The sequence below is a fragment of the Solea solea genome, chromosome 12, assembly GCF_958295425.1.
Source record: "Solea solea chromosome 12, fSolSol10.1, whole genome shotgun sequence".
NCBI lineage: Eukaryota > Metazoa > Chordata > Actinopteri > Pleuronectiformes > Soleidae > Solea > Solea solea.
In genome coordinates this window covers 3,189,690-3,197,658 of record NC_081145.1, presented here as the reverse complement: position 1 = coordinate 3,197,658, position 7,969 = coordinate 3,189,690, and positions in this window count along the sequence as shown.

The following is a 7,969-nucleotide window of genomic DNA, read 5'->3' as shown; positions in this document are numbered from 1 at the left end:
TCCCACTCTGATTTTGCTGACACTGGCAGGGGCACTCCAAGATCTGGGTTAACCTTTCGATGTCCATTGACGCTCCACGAGCTGATGATGATTGATCGAGGTGGCCCTTGCTGTTAGATAATACCTAATCAGCGTTCAGAGTAATTTGTGTAAATGAGACCTCATTATTGATGGTGGCCAACTTTAGGAGCTTTCATGCACACTGAATCTAAACAGCAACTGGATCAGCAATAAAACTTTGCTTTGTGCCTCCTGCATCTTCTGTTAGAGATTGAGGGCAAGCAGGCAGGTTGAACATGTCGAATGGGAAATAAGTGGGAGAAGATGAGTTGAGAGACCACATGTTGAGAATAGGAATACACTGCAGTCTTTACTGTAGCCCCACTATACCTTATTTTTGGCAGAGAGCTGTTGATAATATCAATAATTGTACAGAACTTACAACAACACTTAGTTTAAGCAAAAGGGTTCAATGGAATGGCAATGTTTTGATCATCAGCTGCAAACAAGATGAGGATGCAAAGCACTCTTCAAACTTTTTCCTCAGAGTAACAAGGAAACGCACTGTGGCTGAAAGTGAGTCTGTTCACTGTTCATCTCACTTTGTAGAAAACAAACCTTCAGATGATCAGCACCAGAGAAGTGTCCATGCTATGGAATGACAGTGAAACTTCCAAGATGACTTCAGCAGCCGCAGGTTAGCCGCAGCTTATTATATAGAGCCGAATGCAATTTTCCGCATTGCACAAGGAGCAATATTTGTTAAAGCCAAAATGTGTCAAAAAATTATTTTTCTTCGGGATCTGCGGTTCCATGGTGTGAGAGTGGATGGTTGTTTGTTTGTCCCTGTGATGGACTGTCCAGGGTGTGCAGATTCTGCCCTTTGTCAGCTGAGATCGACACAGTGCCCCCACGACGCTCATGTGGAGGATATAGCGGTAGAAGATGGATGGATGGACATTCTGTCTATTTCGTGGCCACAAATTAATATTTTGTTTAGAAGTTTTACCTATTTTGTGGGAACAAAATACTAATTGGCGGCCAATGTTTTGTGCCCATGTATCAGAGGGTTTTATTTCCCCATGTCATGTCTGGGGCTCTGTGAAAATGAGAATAATGATGTAAAAATGATCCTTCCCTCTGATGTCGTGAATCATATCGCAATCACAATTCCTTTTAAAATAATCACAATTAGACACTTATTCAAAATCGTTCAGCCCTACTTTTACTATTACGGGAAAATGAGACTAGCAGAGCTGGGAATCAAACCCACAACCTTTCAGTGAAAGACAACTCGCTCTTCCACCAGGAGATTTAAAGGAACGCTGGAAATAGGTGAATAAAATTACAATGCAAAACAGTTATAGCAGCACACTAACTAGGTAAATAATACCTATCCACACTTTTCAATTTCCATATTCCTCATAATGTGAGATTTGTTCAAGCTTATCTTAAATGAGAGAGCTACGATGAAGCAGGGGAAATCATTTTTCTCTATTTAAGTAAGACTTCTACTCTTAACAAACCATCCTGTCAGCACACCAGTGAAATACGTCCAGTCAGGGTATTAAAATGATAATGTGGGAGCTTAACAAGCCGTCTATGAAAAGAAACACTTCCATTCAGCTCTTTACACATTTCATCTCTCCAGTAGAAATGACAACAGTTCGCCTGTGGACTGCAGTGCTCACGGATAAGCATACGTCATGATTATCACATTCTGCCATTTCTCTTTTGGTGTAGCTGTCCCGTCACCTGAGTGACACAGCTCTGATTCTTTTAATGACCTGCTAATCATGGCAGTATTTTGAAATCAAAGTGACTGCTTCAGGTGCTGCTGCTGCTGCTGCTGCTGCTGCGGCTTTTAAGATGTTGATGTTGGAGGATGGATGGTTGCCTCGAGGACATGGCCCAGTCCATGTGGAGCTCTGCCTCACCACTCACAGCACAAGGCCTGTGCTCTGACGTGACAACACCCGGCCTTGATGATGATTGATCATGTTGTTTTCTTCATTACTTTAAACCCAATCAGTGCTTTCTGTAATTTGAGTAATGATAGCTCGTTATTGGCAATTCAGAGTTTAAGGGCTTCTTTATTTTATCCCACTGATGCGCCCTGTGGGACAGCATTAAAGGATCAATGATTTCTTTCCACGTAGACAGCTTGGAAATCCCATTTCAACTCAGAAGTTCAAATGAATGGTCTGTACTTTATACTGGGGTCTTTGTCATTTCCAACACTAAAGAGAGAAAAAAAGACATTTGAAAATCTATTTAGCCATAACAAAAAAATAAAAATATTATAAATAAGTACAATCAAAGGATTGTGCACTGACTGCGATATTCTTTGTAAATAAAGACGCCTATTTTTGATGTATTGTCATCATAATTAAGGTAAATGGAGACAAAAATACACAATATGAAGTGTCATTATATCACAACGCCAAATGAGAAACTCATCAAGCACTAAATGCTTCAATTATACTGATTGCTGCATTAGATGCACTTACTTCAAATAATTTGGTTCATTATGAATGAAGTTTATGGTATGAACAACATGTCGTGATTGTCTTGAAACCTGATGAAGATGCTTTTTTCTGTGGGATTTTCATATTGTTAAACTTGTTCATACCAGACTGTGATCTGTGATCAAGCAACTGTATGATTATACAGTATTTTTGAAATATATATACTATAATATTAATAAGTTCACTTACTTCATTTCTTTGTTTTTGAACGAGATATTACAAAGCTGTCATTCCGTTTGATACCGGGATATATGATATCTTACACTTTATAGTGAATATACATTTCTCTATATTTGTAGTACAAGACAAATAATCCATGTTTTCTGGTAACAGATGCTAATCTTAATCTTGATGTGTTTTTTATCTAAAGCGTTGACAGTGGAAATGAACTCAATTTGTTGATGCTGCCGTGTTTTGAGCTCCAGCTGGATGCTTATAAGCTGTGACACTCATTTTCAAAGCTGATAAGCAGCTATTGATCCCAAAAGAAGTAATGAAAGACGAATAATCATGGGGAAAAAAGGCAGATACAAAATATCAAATATGACAGCTTAATTAAAACAAGTGCGCTGATTACAAAAGTGAAACGACACTAAGCTTTGATAGAGACTGATATCTTTATATCACCTCTGTTGTGATTCCCAGAAAACAAACAACAATCAACAAAAGCAGCATAAAGCTGAATACTGTCTGCAGCTGCAGAGGCACGCGGACATGTCCACCATGAAACTGTTTTTAAGTTTCCTGGAAGACTGCATCATATATTTTTAGATGAGTGAACATAGGTGATCTGACCTTTGTCATAAATACTGTGCAGGTGTTTAACAAAACAATCCCAGCGAAGAGCATTTTCCAATTTCACTCGATGCCAACAATCAATCATAGGTCCTGAGATGGGACCGAGCAATGAAAGCACCTGCGAAACCGTTAATGAGTCATTCTCGTGCTGAGAGACACAGATGCTGAGACACACCCGGGTGAGGGAAATGTAAAGAAAGGTCAAGACACAACTTTACACACTCTGATCACGATCAATACAAAATTTGGACATAGAATATCAGCAGTCCTCCAGGACTTGGTGGCAGAGAGGGTGATTAATCATGCTAACCCTTTATTATTAGCTCTATTGCTCTTAAGGTCACTGCACATGTGCATGACACTTTCTCAGCAATAAGAATTCAAATAAAGCCTTGTACATGAAAATAATATCTGACCCTGGTATCACATACTGTAATGAAATGCACTGCATGAAAGAATGGTGCGAGACACATGGCAATGAAGTCTGTGACAATTCCTGTTTGTAGCCTCCACAATGTTGATCCTGTGAGGCACTAATGCCCTGAATTAGAGTAGATGAATGGACCACTCTGCTGGTCATGACAGGGTTTCACTAGCCTTCTAGTCTCTCCCTTTTCATCTTATTCCCTTTGGTGATTCCCTGGTCCAAATGTCCCTTTTCTTCTGGTCTCAATTTCTGTTCATCAAAAGAAAGGTGAGCATATGTCCAAATCCTGTGGCCTCAGCCACAGCACACTGTGTCATTAGAGCTGAAATGCTGAAATGGGAGGGTTTTTGTTGCAAAAAGCACACACACACACACAGTCTGGTTTCCATAACTTCATAGGACATCACATTAACGTCCATTCATTTCCTGGTGACTTACTCTAACCTTAACCATAATTACTACTGAACTAACACTAAACCTAACCTCAGTCTAACCATACAACATGTCTTTACCTTAAAATGTACTCATTTACATTATGCAGACTTCATTTTTACCCCATAAGGAAGACAAATCCACATAATGTGACAGATTTAGGTCCCCACAACATTGGGTAATACCTAGAACACACACACACTTGCACATGGACTCAACATTATGGCGGATAAAATGGTGGATAACATTAAGGTGGAGTATACTGTATAGAGACATACAGTCATGTTAACACACCAGTGAACATCACACACACACACACACACACACACACACACACACACACACACACACACATAGGGCTATTTGATGTCGTCCTTGTTTGAAGCCAAATTCTTGTTATCGCTGCTTGCTCTGTACTACACTCCATTGGCAAGGTTTTTGAGGAGCGTCCAGGCCTTTCATCTGAGAGCCATCGTCTATGGAGAAGCCATCAGTCTCAGAACCGGTGACACACTGACTGATGGTTAACATTTCAAAACCCCTGCCTTATATTAACACATGAGAGGTACAACTAAACACCAGGTGAGTGGAAAGCCCACACAGGAACTCTGATAAATACTCTTTAAAAACCAATAATACATTGTATACCTATTTTCTTTTTTTATATATATACAGAAACAGCATTTTAATAAATATGTCCCTATAAATCATGACTCAAACAACAGTGAAGGTAGATTTTGGCCATTAAGCCTAATTTCCTGTATCATATTAACTGAAGCACAGACTTGGAGTCATCTGCCTCCATCTTGTCTAATCGTTTGTGTCGTCTTCTGTTGCACCGACTGTCCTCCTGCACAGCATCCATGAACCTTCTCTGTAGCTCCATCTCTGCACGTGACCAAACCATCTCAACCTTCACTCTCTTACTTTATTTCACCTCTCTTATGCAGTGTCCATTGCTTTGGACGGTTGACCCCAGGTATTTAAACTCATCCACTTTCTCTACCTCTGTTTCTTACTATTCTGTATCACCTGTCTCACTGTCATTCACACACAGGTATTCTGTCTTGCTCCTGCTTACCTTCGTTGCTCTTCTCTCCAGTGTAGACCTCCACCTCCCCAGACTCACTTCCACCTGTCCCCTACTCTCACTATAGTTTACAATGTCATCTGCAAACAACATCATCTACAGAGACTCAGACAGACTCGCACCAGCAACTCTGTGAAAGTGCAGTTGTCAGAGGATGTATCCTCAAACCAATACATGCAGAACAGACTGGGAACATTCAGACCTGTACTTAACATGATCTGGACATGAGTGGATCACTTTAGTGAGACTTTAATACCAGGTTTGAACAGGGTCAAAACCAGACACCAGCCAACCTTCTACAGTAACAGTTACTAACATGGTTCATTTGCATCAATACCTCAAAATATAAATGGAGCGAGGCAGGGAGGCTGGGGACTGAGGGTGTACTTAACTCTATTGTGCTAAAAATGTTCACTTCCTCTTTGTACACATATTTGATTTCCTATTTGGCTGGATTTCCACACACATTTACCCTCACTTTTCAAAAGAGGAGGAGTTAGCTGACACTCTCAATTCAGAACTCCAGAACCAAGCGCTGAGGGAATCCCTGGAGGATCACGCATTCATTCATTTATTCCCATCAGCCCATTAGACTGGCCATCAGCCAACATAACTGCTTCCTGTTTCTCCGGGACTCTGCTCGCTATAATTCAGTTGTTTGAGAAACTTCCACTAGGAAGAGGTAGTAGATTACCTTAGCCTGATAATTTCTCATATGTAACAAACTGAAGCTGTACTAAATATCAGGAGAATGGCAGTGCATTTGTTCTCGTGATCTATGACCTCCTCAGAAGCTTGGAGGGCTGGATTTGAATCTATGGCATGAGCTGGAATGGAGAGCAGTGCAACTGACTGAAAATAGAAATCTTCTTCATATAGTGGTAGTATTTTGTGTGTGAACTATCATTCATTAAAACATGTTTGTTATATTCAAATTGACCTATTAAATGTACATAAATCTCTGTATTTTACAGTGTACTGGAGTTTAAATTGTGTTTGTGGCAGAACTCATATGCCAGTGAACTGGCAGTAGTGTGTTTTATGTCAACCAGCAAGTTTTCAAAAGCAGTTAAGTCAGAAGTGTCCAAGAAAAGTTTCTGATGCTCCAGAAAAAAATAAAATAAAAAGGAGAGTGACAGTCTGAAGAGGAAAGTGATTGACAGCCAGCCTTGTCTTCGTTGGGGAGTGCTGGAGAAAGACAAGTGGCTAAGGACGGGTGTCGCCGTCATGCTCTTGGACAGGTTAGTATAGGTCAAGTTTGTAAGAATTGGTGACATCCAATGGTGAGAGTGTAGATTATAACAAATTGACGATTGCTCTCCTCACCAAGCACAGAACTGCAGTGTAGAGCTGTGCATCGAAACTGGCCTCACAATTCATTTTGATAATGATTAACAGGTCAATGTCTGTATTTTAAGCTTGAGTTTGCAGCTTTGAGCTTTTTTTATTATACAATATATATATATGTATATATATATATATATATATATATTTTTTTTTTTTATATATATATATTTTATTATAAGGCTTATTCTAAAGCTATGAAAACCAAACTGTTTTTTTTATTTTAATACATTATACAAAGATTTTCATGTGAAATATTCAGTTCCTCCTCTGTGTTACACACTGGACCTTTGATAATGGATTGGTGTCTTGGAACAGTGGCAATTTCTGTTTTCAGCTGTGTTTGTGTAATCACGCTCACTGCCAGTGGTGGGAGGCAAATGTTACACACTGCATGTTTAATGGGAACAAGATTTAATCATTTGCATTCTGTCACTTTTTACTGGTGCATTTAGGAAAAAAAGAGAAAGGTTTTGTAAAGGTCTGTCAGACTGTGTTTCATATTAGAGTGATTTTGCTTTTCATGATGTGACATCTTTTGCTTCTATTAGTGTGTCTATTAGAGTACATATTAGCCAAATTGTAGCATTGTGGGCAGAATCAGAAAAACAGGGGAGTGTTTTTTTTATACATGTAGGGCATAAATTATGTCCGATCGTGCAAACTTGATGCCACCGTTGAACAGCTAGTCAATGGAGAGGGCAGGGAGAAGCAATGGAGCGAAGTAATGTGTAATCTTACTACTCAATGGGCTGTGCCCGGCAACGGGCCTCTGAATGCTGGAAGTGTCAGAGAGATAAATAGCAGAGTGTCCCCCTCGAAAAACATGATTAATACCCCGCCTGGTGACGCTGCTGAAGATGAAGTGGGAGCAGCTGGCTCAGGCAGCGTAGGCACGCAGGGAGAGGTGGGAAGGGGGACGGGAGCGAGCGCAGCAGAGCAGAGAGGGCAAAGAGTAGGACACACTGGCAGCCAGGGGAAAGGAAGGTAAGGCAAGGGCAATACGGGCCACCATGGGCACAGGGACCCCTACCTCCACTCCCCTCACTGTGAACGCATGTTTCCTCGCTCCCTTTTTTGTCGTAGTTTAGCAGTGAAATAACCTGCAGCTATTCAAGCACATGTGCACATACATGACATGAACGTGTTTTATCATTTTAGAGATCGCACAGGAAATCAAGGCCAGAGTTAACAAACCCAACAGTTCATGACCAAAGAAACATGCCATGATTATCTGTGACACTTATTCGGCTAAACAAATAATTGTTTTCAAATTTAAACTCTGATTTGAGAAATTGCAAAGTTTTTTTTGTGTGTGAAGCACTTGATGTTACATTATGTAAGAACAGT